This window comes from Hemicordylus capensis, chromosome 5 (genome assembly GCF_027244095.1).
Source record: "Hemicordylus capensis ecotype Gifberg chromosome 5, rHemCap1.1.pri, whole genome shotgun sequence".
NCBI classification, from domain to species: Eukaryota; Metazoa; Chordata; class Lepidosauria; order Squamata; family Cordylidae; genus Hemicordylus; species Hemicordylus capensis.
In genome coordinates, this window is record NC_069661.1 from 65,458,835 (window position 1) to 65,477,304 (window position 18,470).

An 18,470-nucleotide genomic window follows, 5' to 3' on the forward strand; every position below is an offset into this window, starting at 1 on the left:
ACAGGAGGGGTTTACCATTGCCTCCTCCCGCACAGTATGAGATGGTGCCTTTCAACATCTTCCTATATTGCTGCTGCCTGATATAGGTGTTTCCCATAGTCTGGGAAACATGCCAGTGGGGATTCAAATCGGCAACCTCTGGCTTGCTAATCAGGTCATTTCCCCGCTGTGCCATTAGGTGGAAGGTAGGCATGTGCTGCTATTCCTGTATTTCAGGTGAGCTGAGGATAAGGGAGTGTGGCTTGCCTAATGTCACTAGCAAACCTGTGGCAGAGCTGATTCTCTCAGCCACCACACTGTACAATTATGTGTAAAAACCAATTATTGGAAAGCTCCTGTAGAATTTCAAGAGAGGAATTCCCCCAAAGATAAAATAGTCATAGTTTTGCTCCAGTTTTTTAAAGTAGCAGAAGGAAAGCAAAATGCTACAGGATTCCTGTGTGATTTAATTAGAACACACATCCAGTATGTGCTTTTACTGGAGTGACTTATTGATTTATATATTTTCCCTGTCCTAAGCATTTTCTTCCTCTTCAGAGCAGCAGCTGCAAACACTACAGCAGGGTTCTTTCTTGTCAGCTCTTCTCTCTCCCCCATTCTCCTCTTAAGAATGAAACACAATATCTTAACCAAACAGACACTAAAGAGACAGATCATTGGCTGGCGTCGTCCTCTGATATGGCAGGCCCGCCTTTTTGGTTGTGCTGACAAGCTGTTTATGTTTTTGCAAGGCCACCCTTCAACTCAGCCTCCTGATGGTTATAATGGGACCAATTGTCTGAGTACTGCAGGGAGCAGTCTTTTTCCTCAGAGAGGCTGCATTGCAATTCCTGGAAGGAACATGATGGAATGTCTGTAAGTAAGCTTCTAACTGTGCCATCAGGTTTTCTTTTAAAACAATATATCCTGGGATTACTGAAAATCCTTATTTATAGCAGAGCTGGTGAGCAGTTTATGATTCAGAAGAGTTTGGATTCAGAGAAAGCAGGGTTCTTTTCCTTGCTTGGAACAGGAAGTCTTAACCTTTGAAAGAGCAGCTACTTTGTATTCAGCTACATGCTTCTGAAGATTTCTCCATTCATACCTCAGAATGAGAGTGAGATCATCCTAGTAGGGATGAGATGGAAAAACCAGTGGAATAAGGATAATAGAACAAAGCTATTGGCCCAAATGTTCAAAGAACTAGAATCATGAGTTAATTGGCATAAACTACTAAATATATGTAAAATATATTAACACAGTAATGTTCAAAGATAGACAAAAGAGGGTGAGGCATTGCAGGTAATAAACACAATCTTCAGAAAATTGTGGAAATGTAAAAGAGGGCATGCTATAAAAATTAACGCTCCAGAAAAATGTTGAACTAGTGCGCTTGTGAGCTAAGATTGATTTCTAGTAATAAATAGTCCATGCTAAGCAGGATGATAATACCTGGTCTGTCTCAAATAATGAAGCATTTAGAGGTGCATAGAGTGGAAAATTATGAGAATGGGTTCATTAAAAAGCATTTTCTTTTTCAGTTTTCATAATTTTATGGAACAATTTTGGGCCTCTGGATCAAAGTTTATTGGAAATGTTACATAGTTTATAACATGAAGTACTTCAAGAAGATATTATCAAACACTCTTTTGATATTATTGCCAAAGTGATATAAATTATCATACTGCCAGGCCAACATTGTCAGTTGATAGCTAGCTGTAAGCACACAGTCCTTCAGTACCTGAATCCCAATTGATCTTTATGGTTCATAAAACAACTATTTCCCAAACCATCAAGATACAGTACAGGTATTAAGTTATATCCCCAAAGCTGCAAGGTATGTAATTAACAACTTTTGGAACTTTAACAACTGGTTCTTCACCTTGTCTCTCATTTTATTGCAACATTTCTCCAAACAGTCTTTTCTAGTTAGGAACAAATTTCCTGAGGGAGTTTCTTTAGTTAAAAGAACTGCCTGGATTCCACAAAGTATTCATAATGATATGCAAAGTATTGGGTGGGGCTGCCAAAAAAAGTATAGTCCTTTTGCTCTGGCAGTTCTTCTGTGCTTTTTAAAAAGCAGCTGTTTTGCAGGCTAATATTCAATCAATAGCTGCAGCTTTCCAGCAAATGGGTTGAATTTACTGGTTGAATTTCTCCCAGACAGGTGCTGTTAGAAAGAAAATGGTAACATTATTTTAGAGACATTTAAAAAACGCGAACTATTCCCTTGTTCCAGTGTACATTAGGAATGTTATGAGAGGTATATAATTATGTCAGATACTACCTTGAAAATGAAAGTACAGAGAATTATGGAGAACAACCAAAATTATGAAAGGACGGTCAAAACAGTTGTAGGTGAAAACACATTGGCCATTTAAATCATGTTTTGTTACTAGAGCTGCCATTGCTCTTGGAGAAAAACCTCTGAGTGTTGCTTGTTTACATATGAAAATGTATATCAGTGTTTGTATATGAAAGAACTTGGTTAAAAAATCATGTACCCCATTCTTCCTTGCATGAATTCAGCATAAATTACATATAGTGCCCAGATGATCTTCCATCCATTGTGCTTGCAGTCTGCTGCCTTCACCAGCAGAACCGGACCATTATCTTGGCATTTAAAACCTTTACTGCTGCTACAACTGCTAGTATTTAAACATTTATTTTGGCAAGAATTAGGGCTGAGCTGGGGGGGAAAGAATCTGATAAGGCTAGTTTCAGAATTCCCTGCCTGTCTGTTTTATTTGCCAGCTTCCCAGCTTTTTAAAAACAAAGCCTGGACAGACTTCTACTCTTAAATGTGAATCTTCATAAATGGATGAACTTTTAGAAATTAGTCCCTTTTTTTCTGGAATATGAATACTGCTAAGGTGTGACTATGCTTTAAGTTCAGTGTATGTTCATGGCAACACAGATGTCCGAGTTCAGCCTGCAAGGTATAGGTCATGGCAGGGCTGGGCTGGCAGAATCCACACAGGCACTAGAAATGGGGGAAAGACAGGGGAAAAGTAGCTCAAAGAAGCCTGGAACAGATGCTGGGATACAGAGCAAAGTCCGAAAGGACTCTTGTACCAGCACTGAAAGGGTGCAGCTGAGGTGTCTTTAAGCAAGACCCAGAAAGGCCTCCACCCTTTTCCTGGTCCTACTCAATCTTATCCCCCTCAGCTATGTATTCTTGTGCTTCCTCCTCTTGAGGTGACCCCTCTATCCCACACGGAGACCTCTCCTGAAGCAGACTGTATGATGCCACCTCCTATAGGCCATCTCCAGCCTCAGAGGCACAATGCTTCTCAATACTAGTTGCAAGCGAGCAACAGCAAGAGAGAGGGCATGCCCACACTTCTTGCTTGTGGGCTTTCCATAGGCATCTGGTGGACTTCCCAGAGGCATCTGGTGGATGCTGGGCCTGATAGGCCTTGGGCCTGATCCAGCAGGGCTGTTCTTATGATGCCAGTTGACTACTCTGTTGTTGCCACATCTGGCAACGTGACATTGTTCTTGGAGGCCTGTGGGCGGGAGGCAGAACTGGAGGTTCCCTAGCAAAAAGAGCTGAGTTCAGGTGTGGTCTTTCTCAAGTTTGATCTTGCCCATGTGCTTCTCAGAGTCATGGGAGTAGGGTTGGATAGCAGTGTGACCTTTGGTCTCTTTGGACTGGAGGTTCTCCTGGACACGGGCTCTTCCTCCAAGGGCTCCTCCGGATCACAGTTGACAGTATCCCTGACACCAGAATAGAAGTGGATGTTTTCCAGGAGGCTGGTTGCAGCAACATGTTCTGGCTGGTGGCTGCCACCCACCATGTTCCCACCCCACAACATTGCCCTGCATAGTGTCATATATGGAACATTGTGTGAGGGGAACATGGCAAGTGGCAGCCACCAGCTGAACATGTTGCTGCTTCCAGCTTGCTTTTAGCAGTTTTATATTATGTCTTAACTCATATACTGCCTGGAGATTTATATATCAGGCAGTATAGAAATTCAGTAGATAGATAGATAGACAGATAGACAGACAGACAGACAAACTCATGGCTGCCATGGTAAGGGTAATTGCCTACCCAATCGGCAACTGCTGGTTTTGGCTAGGCCCAGTTATTGGGGTAGGGCCATGGCAGGCTCCAGTGGTGGCTCCTGTGGGGTGTTAGACCCTGGCAGCTGCCTGAGGGTGCCCCATCCTAACACTGGCTCTGTATTCTAATTACAAATTAGGCTTTGCATTCTAATGACAAGTGAGGGAAATGCAAAACACAAATTAAACATCGCTCGGGAGAATTTCCTAAAGCACCTTCCTCTCCCTGGCAAGTTATGTATCTGATACCAATCCCTAAAGCCCTGACTACAGCAAGTCCTTGGGAGACAGGACGGTGCTGCCTTGGTATATGCAAGCATGAGAATGGGGCGGCGGCGATAGAATTGACTGTACCATCTGGGCGGCTTCTGGGGGAAGCAGGTTTCTGGAGCATCCAGCAGGACTCTTCTTATTGCCTTTGTCATGTTGACAGCATGAGAAAGTGACAGTAGTTGAGCCCCAGACCTGCACCCCACCATCAGCATCACGCCCTGCAACATGCTGCCAGCATCCAAGAGACCTGAGAAGGGCACCTTCCCTATCTCAGATCCCCATCCTGCTGAGAATGGGAAAGGCCAGGCTATCAGATTTGCCCCTGCATTTCAATAAGAGAGCAATAGCAAGAGGAGTTTCATTTAAGAGCTGAAAGGTGAAGACATGGGAGACATATCCTCCCCCTCCCTTTCTATTAGCACTGCAGCCATTGCTGGCTTGCCAAGATGGGTTCAGTAAAGCAAGTCCTCCACCTCACCTCTCACCTTTACTGAAGTCATGGCTGTTATCAGCGAACTTCATTATGCATATGCTGAAATGGCTAGTGACTCTTTGACACTAAGCAAGACATATTCGCTGCTTTTGGCTATGTAAAATTTAAAAAATGGATGAACTAAGTCTAAGAGTAGATCTTGATCCTCTTTGACACTCACAGTTTGATTTCTTGCAGACATCCAAAACAGAATGCTAGAATGTACAGAACTGACAGTTACCAGGATACAGGAAAAATTGTACCCAGTTTCTGAGCTATCTCTCCCTTGCCGAAGATGAGTGAACAGCCCATGAAATCATGCCTCTGTCCTTCCTCTGCCTTTCCATTTCTATTGTCCTTTTCTCAGGATGTGCTGGGAATCTTTTTTCCAGAATAAACCCATATATAAACAACAAGTTTCAGGGCATGTTTTTTTAGGACTTCATAAAGAGTACATGTCCTTCTTCTTTTAAGTAACATTCAGAACTCTGCGATAGACACTCACTGTAACCAAGAGGCCTGCACCCAGGTTAATCATTTACTATCAAAGGATAACTTTGTCCGTGTGATTCAGACTTGCACATCAAACAACATCACAGAAGAGTTTCCACGTCGGCTCATAAAGCCTCAAACAGTATAATTTTAGCTGGAGACAGTTCACAGGTTCAGCTGAGAATCAGTGAGAGCAACTGAATCATAAAGTCCTGTTTGTATCAGGTGTGTAACTATAATTGAACAAGGGGTGGGGGCAAATAGCCCTGGGATCCTGAGGCAGAGGGGGCCTGCCAGCTGAGCAACAACTTGCTCTTTGTTCCCCACCCCGTCACCTCTCCAAGAAAGAAGACATGGAAATGGTGTGTGTGTGTGTGTGTGTGTGTGTACAGGCAGGGGGGCGTCTTAACTTTTTGTCCCAGGGCTCACTCCAACCTTGCTATGGCCCTTGTTTATATGCATGTGTGAGCCAGTGTGGTGTAGTGGTTAGAGTGTTGGACTAGGACCGGGGAGACCCGAGTTCAAATCCCATTCAGCCATGAAACTAGCTGGGTGACTCTGGGCCAGTCACTTCTCTCTCAGCCTAACCTACTTCACAGGGTTGTTGTGGAAGAGAAACTCAAGTATGTAGTACACCGCTCTGGGCTCCTTGGAGGAAGAGCGGGATATAAATGTAATCATCATCAGAATAGTAGATAAAATATGGAATAGTGACATGATAAGGGAGGCTATAACCAACCAGTGTGAGGCATTTAAACAGCCAGTAACTAGGATTTACATCAGAAGTAATCCGGGGTTTCCCCAAATTTGTGCTGAGGTTTTGGGAAAAACATTGGCAGAATCTGTAAAGCTTGGTAAAGGCATCATTTGTATTCCAGTTTCACTATAGAAACTAGACTGTGTTCAAATGAGATGTTCAGCTTTGGTGATGCAGAGCTAAAGTAAGTGTGTGTGTGGGGGGGGTGGGGGGGAGAAATACAGCCTAATCTGATAGACTCTGAGCGACAGTGGCTGATTTGGAGTGTGCCACCTGTATTTATCCTGCCTGTCTCTGATTTACCATTTGGACTATCTATCAGCAGGATAAGGATCAGCACTGCCCCTGTCTAGCTTAAAAGGGGCTGTGCTGATTCAGTGTGTGCCTTCCTTGGCTGCTTTCACACATCCAAGCTGATGTACTGTAGTAGCTAAGAGACTGAGATACAAAGCAGAACTCTCCCAGTTTGAATCTTGCCTCTCCCATGAGCACACAAGGGGACTGTTCACACGAGCAGCCCTACCTAGGCTTGCACAGCCCTACCTGGGTAGGGCTGCTTGTGTGGAGCGCCAAGATTGGGCCCAATTCCAGTGCTGCCCTGCCCCGGGTAGCCTGGACTTTTACCGAGGTAGAAGGGCATGAGCGCGCCCTTCTACCCTGGTCCCTGGTTGTGTGGCTGCTTGAGCTGGGCAGCTAGAGTGCCCGGTGGCAGGGAAATCCTCCTATGCACTGGTGCATTGTGGGATGTGGGAGGCTGCAGCCTGCTTTTCCTCATTCCCTCAGCACTCTCATGTGGGCGCGCAGTGCTGTTCAGCCCAAGAGTGGCATACCTCATGTGGGGGAAGGCATGACAGCTCCTGCCTTCCCCCCATCCCTCCACAGGCCAGGTAAGCTTTGGTCGTGTGAACGACCTTAAGGTGGCCTTAGGCAATCCCAACACCCAGCCTCCCCATCTGCAATATGGGGATAATAACCCTTAATGGGTTGTTGTAAGAATTACAATAAGATAATTAATGTGAAACCGTTATGAATATTTGAAATTACTATATAAATATTAAGTATCACATTTACCTGAACAGAAGACTACTCTGAATTTAAGATGACCCCCCCTTTAAAAATACAGCTTAAATACATGTTATACCTGCTTTTAGCCCAAAGAAAGAGGACTCTGAATTTAATTTTAAAAAATATATATTGTAAGCCTCTTTGGGACAGGATTATTAATTTCTCTATAAGCTGTAAGGTGCTCTGAGCCTATCGGAAAGAGCGGGATACAGATCTAACAAACAAGTAAGTAAGTGAATAAATAAATACATAAAAGTGACACCTCTGATTTCTAACATCACAGAATTTGGGGAAAATCTGCGCTTGGATTCAGGTAAATAGGATTTTATTACCTGTGTACAAACCACCCTAGAACCCTTTAGGGTAAATTTATCAAATTGTTTTAATTTTGTTTTTAATCTCTGTTGTTTTATTGTAAACTGCCCAGAGACGTGGGTTTGGACGATATACAAATATGCTAAATAAATAAATAAATAAATAAATAAATAAATAAATAAATAAATAACCTGGGTGTAGAATCCAGATGAGAGAGTTGTGGCTTGCAAGGAGCTGAATCAGGAATATTAACAGTTTTATGAAACGGACATTATTTACGGAGAGGCAAGTGTAGTCTGCCTTCAGTGCTCTTGCTGCTGGTTGTTTGCTAGCCCAGCCTCTACTCCAGGACTGGAATAAAAATAACTAAAGCACAATTCAAAAGCTGGCTGGATCAAGGAATGGATTAACCAAAAACATCACATTGGGGACTCACTGAAGCGTACAAAGCTGCTACACAATTGTATCATAGGATCAGAATTGGAGAGTACATTGTAGGCCACCTAGTCCCACTCTCTGCTCATTGCAAGAAATCCAGTGCTAGAATGTTATTAACAAATGGGTGTCCAGCCTTCGTTGGAAGACCTCCAGTGAGGGAGTACTCCCCTTTCCCTACATGTGATGGTTCCATGTGAAACGGCTATTCAACCCAAATTTGCCGCTTTGTAACTTAAGCTGATTGGACTTGTCTTGTCATCTTGGATAACAGATAACAAGTGTTCTCCATCAGATATCTGAAGCATGTTATTGTCTCCTCGCTCAGTCTTCTCCAGATTGAGCATACCCAGTTCCTTCAACCTTTCCTCATAGGGCTTGTTTTTCAGGCCCAAACTTTTTGTAGTTTTCTGTTAACGCAGCTTAATATTTTATTCGCCTTTTGTGATGCTGCATCACCCTGCTGGCTGACATTCAGCTTGTGATCAACTGCAATCCAATTCACATATACTACTCCAAGCCAGATATGCTCCATCCGGTATCTTCATTTTTATTTTATGGTATTTTCAAGTGCAGAACTTTGCATTTGTCCCTTTGCATTTCATCTTGTTAGTTTCAGTCCAGTTTTCCTTTCAGGCAAGGTAATTCTGAATGTTATTTCTCTCTTCTGAGGTATTAGCTACCCCCTCCCCCCAGTTTTGTCATCTGCAGATTTGATGGGGTTCCCTGCACCACTTCATCCAAATTACTGATAAAAATTGTGCAGTGTAGCAAGCCCAAAACAGAGCCCTGTGGCACTCCACTTGGAAGCCTCCCTCCAGCTTGAAGAGGAGCCATTGATGAGCACTCCTTGAGTAGATTTTCTAATCAAATGTGAATATATCTGATGGTATTATCATCTGGCCTTCATTTGATGAATTTACTCACCAAATTACCATGGGTAACCTTGTCAGAATAATTATATTCATATAATTCCCACTATCCACTAAGCTAGTAACCTAATTGAAAACATAGATTTGGGGGCACTGCTGGATTGCTAGAAACCCACAGAGCATGGTAGGCTACTCCTTCTGCATTTATAGGGCTGTTTTATAAGGACATTTTTATGACCTCCAGGAACCTATCCCCTGGATTTCCATAGCCTCAATAATCCATATCACCAATGATCCAGTATTTGCGGTTTCCGTATCCATGACAGTAGCCGTGGAACCCCCACAAATACTAAGGTTCTCCTGTAGTTCCTCAGAACCTTCTTTCCCCCTTTTTTGAAAATTAGGACAACATTAACCATCTCCAGTCTTGTGACACCTAACCCATTCAGAATTATCCTTGATTTTTCAAAGATGATAGACAGAGTTTTTGAGAGTGTATTACAAGTTCTTTTAGTATGCTAGGATGCAATTCATCTTAAGGCTTGAACCCATTTAAGTGTTTCCTGACCTTCTACAAATTTCCTACAATACTTGCTGTTTTTGTGAGGTTTTACATAGTTACAATTATGAGAGAATATGGAGGCAAGATATGATAGGGCATTTCTCAACGGTACCTCTATGTTAGCCATTAACATTTTAACATTTCATCATTCCATGGACAAGAGCCTACAAAGTCTGGAAAGCATAGTGAGGTGGGTTAAAGCACCATGGATAGCTCCAAAGAACAAGTTGCTCCATTAGAGGTAGACTGAGCTCTTAATACATCTGTGCTTAGGAGACCTTTTATTGGATTCTAGTGTGAATTAATTTGCACAGCCAGGAAGACTGCTACTAGTATGAATAGTCATTGTACTTATTTCCCACAAGTTTTACTTAACATAAATTTTTACATAAAAATGGTATCAGATTGTACCTATTGAATTCCATCACCCTTTCTCTCATTGTCATTTCCCCCCTTTTCTCTTTCTCTAATCCCAGGTTATATGCCTTAAAGGTATATGGTAAATGATCTTAAAACACTGGTACATATGCTGGTAACCTCCAGGCTTGTCTGCTATAATGCACTCTATGTGAGGCAGCCTTTGTTTGTAGTCTGGAAACTACAATTGGTACAGAATGCAGCAGCCAGGTTGGTCTCTGGGACAACACGAAGAGACCACATAACATTGTTGTGAGCAGCCTGGCTGTCACTAACACAACTGTAGCCAATCAGGCTGCTTCATATTCTTTATCTGTGAGATCACGCACATTTTGGAAAGAGAGAGATAACAATCATCCCACACCAACTAGAATTTAAAAGGGCTATATTGAAACTATGATAACATTCAGGCAATTAAGCACGTGAGCATGTAAGCAGAATACTTATTCATTGCAATGTAGAGTTCTCAGCAACATTTGCTAAAAACATCTTCTGCTCTGAGTACAGTGCAGACACATTCTTCTGTTTAGTCTGGGCTAGTGGCCAACTCCGTCTTATCTCTTTGCTGCATTGCAACAACCCAAAACAATCTCAGCACCCTAACAGCGAAAAAGGCTGTTCATCATGTTCATCATGGCTGAATGGGGATTTGGTCTTCCTGGTCCTAGTCCAAAATTGTAACTACTGTACCACACTGGCTCTTGGGAGTTGTAGCCCAGCATTTGCAGGAGGACCAAAGTTGTGCAACCCTGCTCTTGGTTGTTTTTCCATACTCTGTGCATTCCTCAGCCTTAATGAGGTCAATGCTCTATGGTGTTTCATGTTCCTGCTCCCTTGTAAATTGAACATAAGAACAACCCTGCTGGATCAGGCCCAAGGCCCAAGGCCCATCTAGTCCAGCATCCTGTTTCACACAGTGGCCCACCAGATGCCACTGGAAACCTACAGCAGGAGTTGAGGGCATGCCCTCTCTCCTGCTGTTACTCCCCTGCAACTGCTGGGCCACTGTGTGAAACAGGATGCTGGACTAGATGGGCCTTGGGCCTGATCCAGCATCTTACCACTGACAGTGTTGGGATAATTTTTGCCCCAAAGCACACTGAATGTGAAACTGAAATATGTACCTGTTTGTATCATTTTTGTATTACCACCGGGGAAAAAAATCACTGTAATTAACTCACATTATATTTGCTGCTGTTTTATTCCTTTATTCCTGTACTGCCAATGTGAAGCCCTTAATAAAGGATTGATTCTTTCTTTGCAGCTGGTGTCATGTTGAAGGCAACCCACACAGGTAGATGTTTCTATGAGTTATATGGGGTATTTTCGACCCCTGAGCCATTGTGGTGTAGTGCTTAGAGTGCTGGACTAGGATTGGGGAGACCCGAGTTCAAATCCCCATTCAGCCATGATACTTGCTGGGTGACTCTGGGCCAGTCTCTTCTCTCTCAGCCTAACTTACTTCACAGGGTTGTTGTGAGGAGAGACTTAAGGATGTAGTACACCGCTCTGGGCTCCTTGGAGGAAGAGCGGGATATAAAATGTAATAAATAAATAAATAAACTGGATTAACACAGTGTTCTTTTTGTGCAGAGAGAGGGGGGGAGGGAGGGATAGATTTAGGGTAGTGCATTTGGAGTGGAATTTCCCCATCCCCAGTCTTTTGGAAGCATCACGTTTCTGCTGACCTTAGTTCATTTTGTGTGTGTGCAGACAAATACATGTAAAAACTGCTTTTAGCAAAGCATTACAGAATTTTCAAAGCAATACTGGTTTAAAAATACTACAGAACATTAGTCGCTTAATTTAATAGAAAACTTTGTGTGGGTTAGCACTGATGCTTATGCCAGTTTTAGGCTGCAAAAAATCTAATGACCAAGTAGAAGTATATCTGGCGACATTATTGTGCGTGATCTGTGCATGCCAGGTCATCTGGAAGATATAATATTGTGACAGTGTTGCCTCTGGCAGTCCAAACACACCACCTGGTCAGCTGGAGTAATTTCACTGAATTGTGTGATCTGCTAGGGGAATGTGATGTTTGCATGCTTCACTTTCTTCTGTACAATCACATCAGACCATGAATCATGTCAGCTGGGCTGGGCTGGAAGGCATGCAGGATTTGTCTTTACGACTAAGCTTCGGTCATCCTAATATTTCGATTACTCTAAAGGAAATAGTGTACACTTTTTGTACTCAGTTGTGCTTGGTATTACATTTCATTGGATATTATCTCATTTTTGTTCTCAAATGTGATTTGTTAGGCGTAAGGACTTGCATACTGATGCAATGCTAAACAGACCAAGTGCTCATGAAACAAGCTAACAGGTCTGTTTTTAGACTGGCTGCAGGGATATTTATTTGCAGCAATGAGATATATCCGAACTGGGCATGCAGCTGACCTTAAAACAACAACAACAACAACAACAACAACAACTGTAATGCTTAAAAGAACAACTGATAATTTCAGTCTGAGATTCTGATTGGTTTGTGAAATTCTATGACAACTGGACAGAATGCATCTTCATGTTCCTGTTACAAGTTTATGAAGAACAGATGGGTGAAAGGCACAAAATAAAATCAACTGCCAATTAGAGAAGCCCCAACAGAAAACTCTGGATTAAGAAGATTCTGGCTCAAGCTACATATTTTTTCTTCCTTTTTCTTTTTCTGACTTTACTACATCATCGGTAAGTGGCCAAGTAAAAACAGCAATTTAATTTGTGAGCATTGTAGGGATATTGTCTTAACATTTCAGATCTCATCACACGGAGTAGGAGAACAAACATATTTTGTAAGTAAAGAGTTCTTTAAAGGAACATTTTTTAATTATTCTGCTGATTGTACTTTAAAGGCGGCACCTAATGGTCTCTTTAATGACTGTAAGTTATTACAGCCATTTGCATTATTTTTCAGTGAGAAGTGTTCTATGAAAGTTGTAAGAAAACACTTCTGCTGAGATTTCTAACAGCAAATCTGTGTTGGTGAAAGAGTGTGAAGGGGGAGGGGAGCGGGGAGAGGAAAAACTGCTCCCCCCTTAAGGAGGGGGTGGTAGCCCTGGATCAAGAGCTGGTAATTTGAAAACTTTCTGCAGGAGATTATTGACAGTAACTTCTGTTTTAGAATTCCAGCAACTTTAAACTGTGACACTGAGAGCAGCTTTCAAGTACAGAATATTAGCTCAAGCTTTGTGAAAAGAAAACGGATTTTGCTCAGTCTTGTGTGGCAGGAGTTTGCTGGAAAGTTAGCTGCCCAAAGAGATTGTGAGATGCTGCATAAGCAGGAAAAGACATGACAAAGAAAAACAAATATTTCCTGCTGTTTTAATGTGTGTGTTTTAAAAACCTGGGTCAGTGCCAGACCTCTTGCACATCAAATGTGGAAAAGTGTCTCTATAATAGGAATATACTTAATCTTTGGGGAGAAAACGTATTACTGATCTTTTCAAAAAAGCTTTAATTTGTTAAAGGCTGCTTGTTTCCTGTTGGTTTTGAAATGCTTCCTTCTAATCTTTGATGGACAAAGGATATAAAGCAGTTGAGGTAAATCAGCACACTGAGTGCCAAATCTTTTCATTTCTTGTGTGCAGAGATGTATGTAAGAAAATACACTGTGTATAGATTCCATATCTGAGAGCTCTTAGAGTATTTGCTCATATAAAGCTTATAAATACTTTGCTATTTCATCATTGCCCAGTGCTAACTTGCTTTTGGTGTGAAGTGTTTTGTTCTCAGGTGGTAAGCATGATAGATTTTTTAGAAGATCTGTTGGCATACATAAGGGAAAGAAGACATAGGAAAGATTTTGGTGTTGTCCATTTAGATTAGAGTGTTGTAAAACTTGGTTGCATAGTCTTTTACTTTAGTTGTAAATTCATTATATACTCTAGTTTATTGTATTAGTGATAATAGTATTATAGATGGCAGGAACTTAGAGCAGACTAAATTAGTCATGACTAAGTCCCACTGAAATTAATGGGACTTAAGTTAGTCATGGATGACTTGTCTCATTGATTTCAGTGGTTAGTTATGATTGGATGTTGCCCTGGGAATTTGTGGCACCTACTGCATGTGATTCTAGTCAACATTTTACCCTAATTTTTGGCATTCACAGGTATGCAGTTCTGTTCCGGATGAGGTCTTAAGAAAATTAAGCATAAGATAGATTTATTTGATACATTCTGCTTTTGCAGCATTTAGGGAACTATTGAGGGTTTAAAAGCGAAATGCCATCTCTGGCAGCCAAGTTAGGAGGTGATCAGCTTCTCACAGGCTTCTCACACTGAACGTTGGAAGTCTTGATTTCTTAGTCATATATTTTTTTCTGCCATGAGAGTATGCAATATGGGGGTGGGATTGCATTATTGTGGAAATGTTTAGAGAATGGAATGTTTTTGTGGATCTTCCTGGTGGGTGAATGGAACATCAGAAGTTGTCACACTTGGTGATTTTGAGCTAGAAATCAACTGTCAAAGCATCTTCAAGTGTAACTGAAAATAACTCAACATTGTGTTATGAATGTTGTATGGTGTATTATGAATCACTGGGTATGAGAGCACTGGACTTCAGTTTTTCCACCATTGCTAGCTGCATAGGGTAAAGTTAAACTAAGTGTAGCTAAATTAAGACAAAGGCTAATCTCAGATATGTAAAATATGCAGGATGTGTTTTAAGAGTTTCCTGTTCTAGCTGGCTGTATCACTGAGCAAGTTTACAAATAAGTAATCTTGATATTTTGTTGTATACTTTAATATTATTAGAGATTGCAGATGAAAAAAACATGCCATCGTATGACTTGGTCATTACAGGAAAACAAACCAGACAACAGTAGTGTTAGGAATAACCTGAATATCCAGTAGTCTTCAACCTTTGCAGGCACAGGAGCTATTTTTAAGTCCAACCTGCAGAATGGAATTCACTTGGAATTTGCTATTTCCCTGTATCTGTGTTCTTCTCCTTCTTGTCTCTCCTTTAAAAAAACCCAACCTAAACAAACAAAAAAGAAAGTAGTAATGCTGCAACCCATCATGAGTCACAACTCCCCAGCTGCAGACAAGGGATCTCATTCATCCTTTCTGCATTAAGCAGAATCCTCTGTAACAAATTAGTTCATGTTATACTGCCACAATGACAGAGCACGACACGAGAAGTATATTTAAGACAGTGTACCACTTGCCTTCTGAGTTTCTTTTAATCCTATCTCAGATTTGGCACTGGAACCCTTTGATTTAATGCTCTTAATTTTACTTCTTATATTGTTTTTCATCCATAATTAAGATTTGTATAGAGAAATAGTCCAAGGTAATGTTGATGGAATGCATTTTTATTCTACTTCATGCCCTAGCCAGCTGTGACTTAAAGGTAAAGTAAAGTGTGCCATCAAGTCAATTTCAACTCCTTGTGCCCACAGAGCCCTGTGGTTGACTTTGGTAGAATACAGGAAGGGTTTACCATTGCCTCCTCCCATGCAGTATGAGATGAAGCCTTTCAGCATCTTCCTATATTGCTGCTGCCCAATATAGTACCAGCGGGGATTCAAACTGGCAACCTTCTGCTTGTTAGTCAAGCATTTCCTGCTGCGCCACTTGAGGTGACTTACATCAATAAAAAGCCAGAAAACACAAAAATTAGACATGTGCCTATCTTTAGAATTGTCACATGTAGGCCCCTTGTTTGTAAATAATAGTAGCTCTTCATTCAGGAGGTGAGGTGAAGGAGGACTATGTTAAAATGATTGCTATTGTACTTTTATCAGTGTCAGGCTTAAATCTGGATTTATTGGCCTGGTTTGTCACGGATGTGTTTCAGAGCTCCCAAAGCACTAATATTCCAATTGGCAAGCAAGAATTCCCCAGTTGCCACATATGTCCAAATTAAGACTCTGTTCTTCTATCCCTTGCTTTCCTTTTGGTAGTGTGTTGCTTGAGAAAACTGTTCCTCAGATTCTCTATCAAGTGACTGCATGATACAACATCTTGGGTGATCCTAGCAGATGTCAAAGTACTTCATCAAATAACAAAGTTTCCAAAGGCCACATGGCTCCTGCTACAATGCCAAGATTCTGGTGTTTTGGGAACTGTTCAAATGTTGGGCTCTCTCTGTATGAATGACATTGTCTGCCAAGCAGAATTGTGCCTAGGCATACCATAGAACTAGGAATAAGACTTCATCTTGCTGAAGAGACAGGGGAGGAAGGGGATTCTCTATACTACCTAAAAATGCATCTGTCTTTAAAAAAATAATAATCTGATTTTCTTTCATAGAAATAAAGACACTGCTTGTAAAAGGTCAATTCAGTTGAAAGATACAACTTTCTTTCCTTATCCTTGTACCCAGCTTATCAGTGGAAGTGATGATGTAACCATTAAAGGGATTAGCACTTACACACGCCATATGCTTCTAGAGTCACTTAACTATTTGGAATCCAAGAGAATTCTCCTGCAGGAGGGCAAATTGCTAAACTTTTATATTTCCACTCTGCCAAACTTAAAAAACAATGGCTGATATATCATGCAAAGGGTACATCAGCCCAGTGACACTGCATATGTGCAAGTTGTGGAAATGACATTACACAAGAGTGACTGCAATCATTAATGTAGTATGAAGAATTAGAATCAGTGTTCTTTCTAAATTTTTTCATCTGTGTGCAGAATGAGTTTTGTTACTGGGCAGCAGTATGAAGACATTATGTGCGCACATGCATTCAGAGTGGGACCTTTCTGATTCAATCTGAGCAGGATCTAAAAGTAACTGAGAGCACATCACGCATACCTTAGAGGGAACACTGATTAGGATTGTGAGTATTAAACAGTGAGTGTGATCTGTTCCAAATTATTTTTAAGTCACATTGATTCACTAAGTGAGGAGGAGGGATAAAGGTTAACATGGGTAAGGACCAAAACAGAACAGTGCAGAAGATCTGTGACCAAATCACCTGTTTTAGTTTAAAGCAACTGCAGCTGCTTTTCTTTAAAGCAGCTTTGACTACTTGAAGCTGTGGAATGTGGGAAAAAAGGGGTATTTAACCCTCCCTCCCTTCTGTTTTCCAGATCTACCCCATCAAGCTATTATTAGTCTCATTGTGGGGGGAAATATATATATTCTGCCTGTATTTCCCCTCAGTAGAGCTACTAGCAGCCTTGTGGGGGCAATTTATGGTTGAAATACTCCATTGGTGGTGGTTCTTGATTTCCAGCAGAATGTATCCCAAGAAAAACATACTTCAGCTTCTACTAGAGGAAAAGTTTAAATTACCACTAACATTTCCACCCCCCACTCCTAAACTCAAAGCAACCTGACTTAAATGTAGACCTGTTTTGCTTTTATCACTATTGCAGAGATGGATGGGGACCCAAAACAACACAGAGAGCCAAGAGGTGTGTGTCACTTTCACCTTTTTCTGTTTCTGTGAGATGGAAGTGGCAAGCCAAGTTTCCAGGGTTAGTTATTTATTTATTTTTTAAAAAAATTTTAATTGTTAAATTTATATACTGCCTTTCATTAAAAACAATCCCAAGGTGGTTCATAAAAGTTAAAAACATGCAATAAAAATGAACAATTAAAAATATCAAGCTAAAAATATGGAACAAATCTGATTTAAAATATATAAAATACGAACATAAAAAACTATACGCAGGTAAAAACACACAGAAGCAGCAATAGAAACAATCATGTAAAGGCCTAGATAAAAAGCCAAGATTTAACAAGCTTTCTAAAAACCGTGATGGAGTCCGAGGAGCGAATGGCCTCGGGGAGAGCATTCCAAAGTCTGGGGGCAGCAACAGAGAAGGCCCTGTCCCGAGTGCACAACAACCTAGCCTCCCTCATTGTCGGCACCCGGAGCAGAGCCCCCTCAGATGATCTCATCAAGCAGGCAGCAACCCTTGGGATCAGGCGGTCCCTCAGGTATCCGGGGCCCAAACTGTTATATAAGCCTATAAGGGGTTAGGCGTATAGGAATGACTGGCTGGCAGGTTGGAGCCCAGCAACCATGCAGTGTTGGCGGAAGCTCCTTCCGTGAATAGAAGGAGAGTGCTGTGATGCAGTGGTGGAGTGAGGCATAAGCGAACCACGTCCCCATGGGCAGCCCCCCGCCCTGTGGCAGACACTCCCTATGCCGGTGGCAGTCCCCCTCGCCCGGCACAGCAACAGCACACTCCTACCACCCACATGCTGCATGCCATGCTCCAGCTGGCTCTGGCTCCAAGCGTTCATGCAGCCCCATTCCCAGCTGCCTCGGGGTCAGAACCCCAAGCGGCTGGGAAGTGACTGCGGACTGCAGGAGCGCAGCACACTGCTGGGGATCGGCAATATGGTGCACTGTGGGCAATAGGAGAGAGCTGTCAGGGGCATGGCGGAGTGCAAGAGCCACAGGAGTGGTTGGCCAGGTAGCCAGTGGGGGAGGGGAGGGAGGTGGCCCCAGAGGTGGGGTGGTGCAAGTTATTGACAGACGTGCGCCCCATTATAGCTCTGCCCCTGCTGTGATACCTGAGTGAGGCGCCGAATGCTGCTTTGTCTTGAGGGTCAAAGTTGACTCATGCCACCTTTGAAAGCAGCCCAGCTTTCCAAAAAAAGGGGGGGGGGAGAAGGAGGGAAGGTTGCTGGCAGCCTCCTCTTCCTCTCTTTGCTTTTTGCAAGTAAAGGATCAGTTTGGTCCTGAAAAGGTGCTTTGGCAGCAGGGATGAGGAGCATTTCGCCACCCTGCTGGCATCCCAGTAGCCATCTCCTGAGGCTACCGCCATACCTCCCCTCATGGAAGGACCAC

The 18,470-nt window shown here is 42.2% G+C and overlaps 1 protein-coding gene across 8 annotated transcripts in view; it reads left to right on the forward strand.

The window, feature by feature from the left end:
* Positions 1-18,470, forward strand: part of TRIM2 (tripartite motif containing 2) — a 105,928-nt gene that overhangs the window by 23,049 nt on the left and 64,409 nt on the right. The window contains exon 2 of one of the 8 annotated variants that reach the window (XM_053253157.1): positions 11,972-12,397. The exons of 5 other annotated variants lie outside the window; for them this stretch is intronic. The gene's annotated coding sequence lies outside the window, so the exon portion shown is untranslated. Of the gene's footprint in view, positions 1-709; positions 856-11,971; positions 12,398-17,122; positions 17,146-18,470 lie in introns of those variants that run through there. 2 more of the 8 variants (XM_053253162.1, XM_053253163.1) reach the window with 2 other exon arrangements.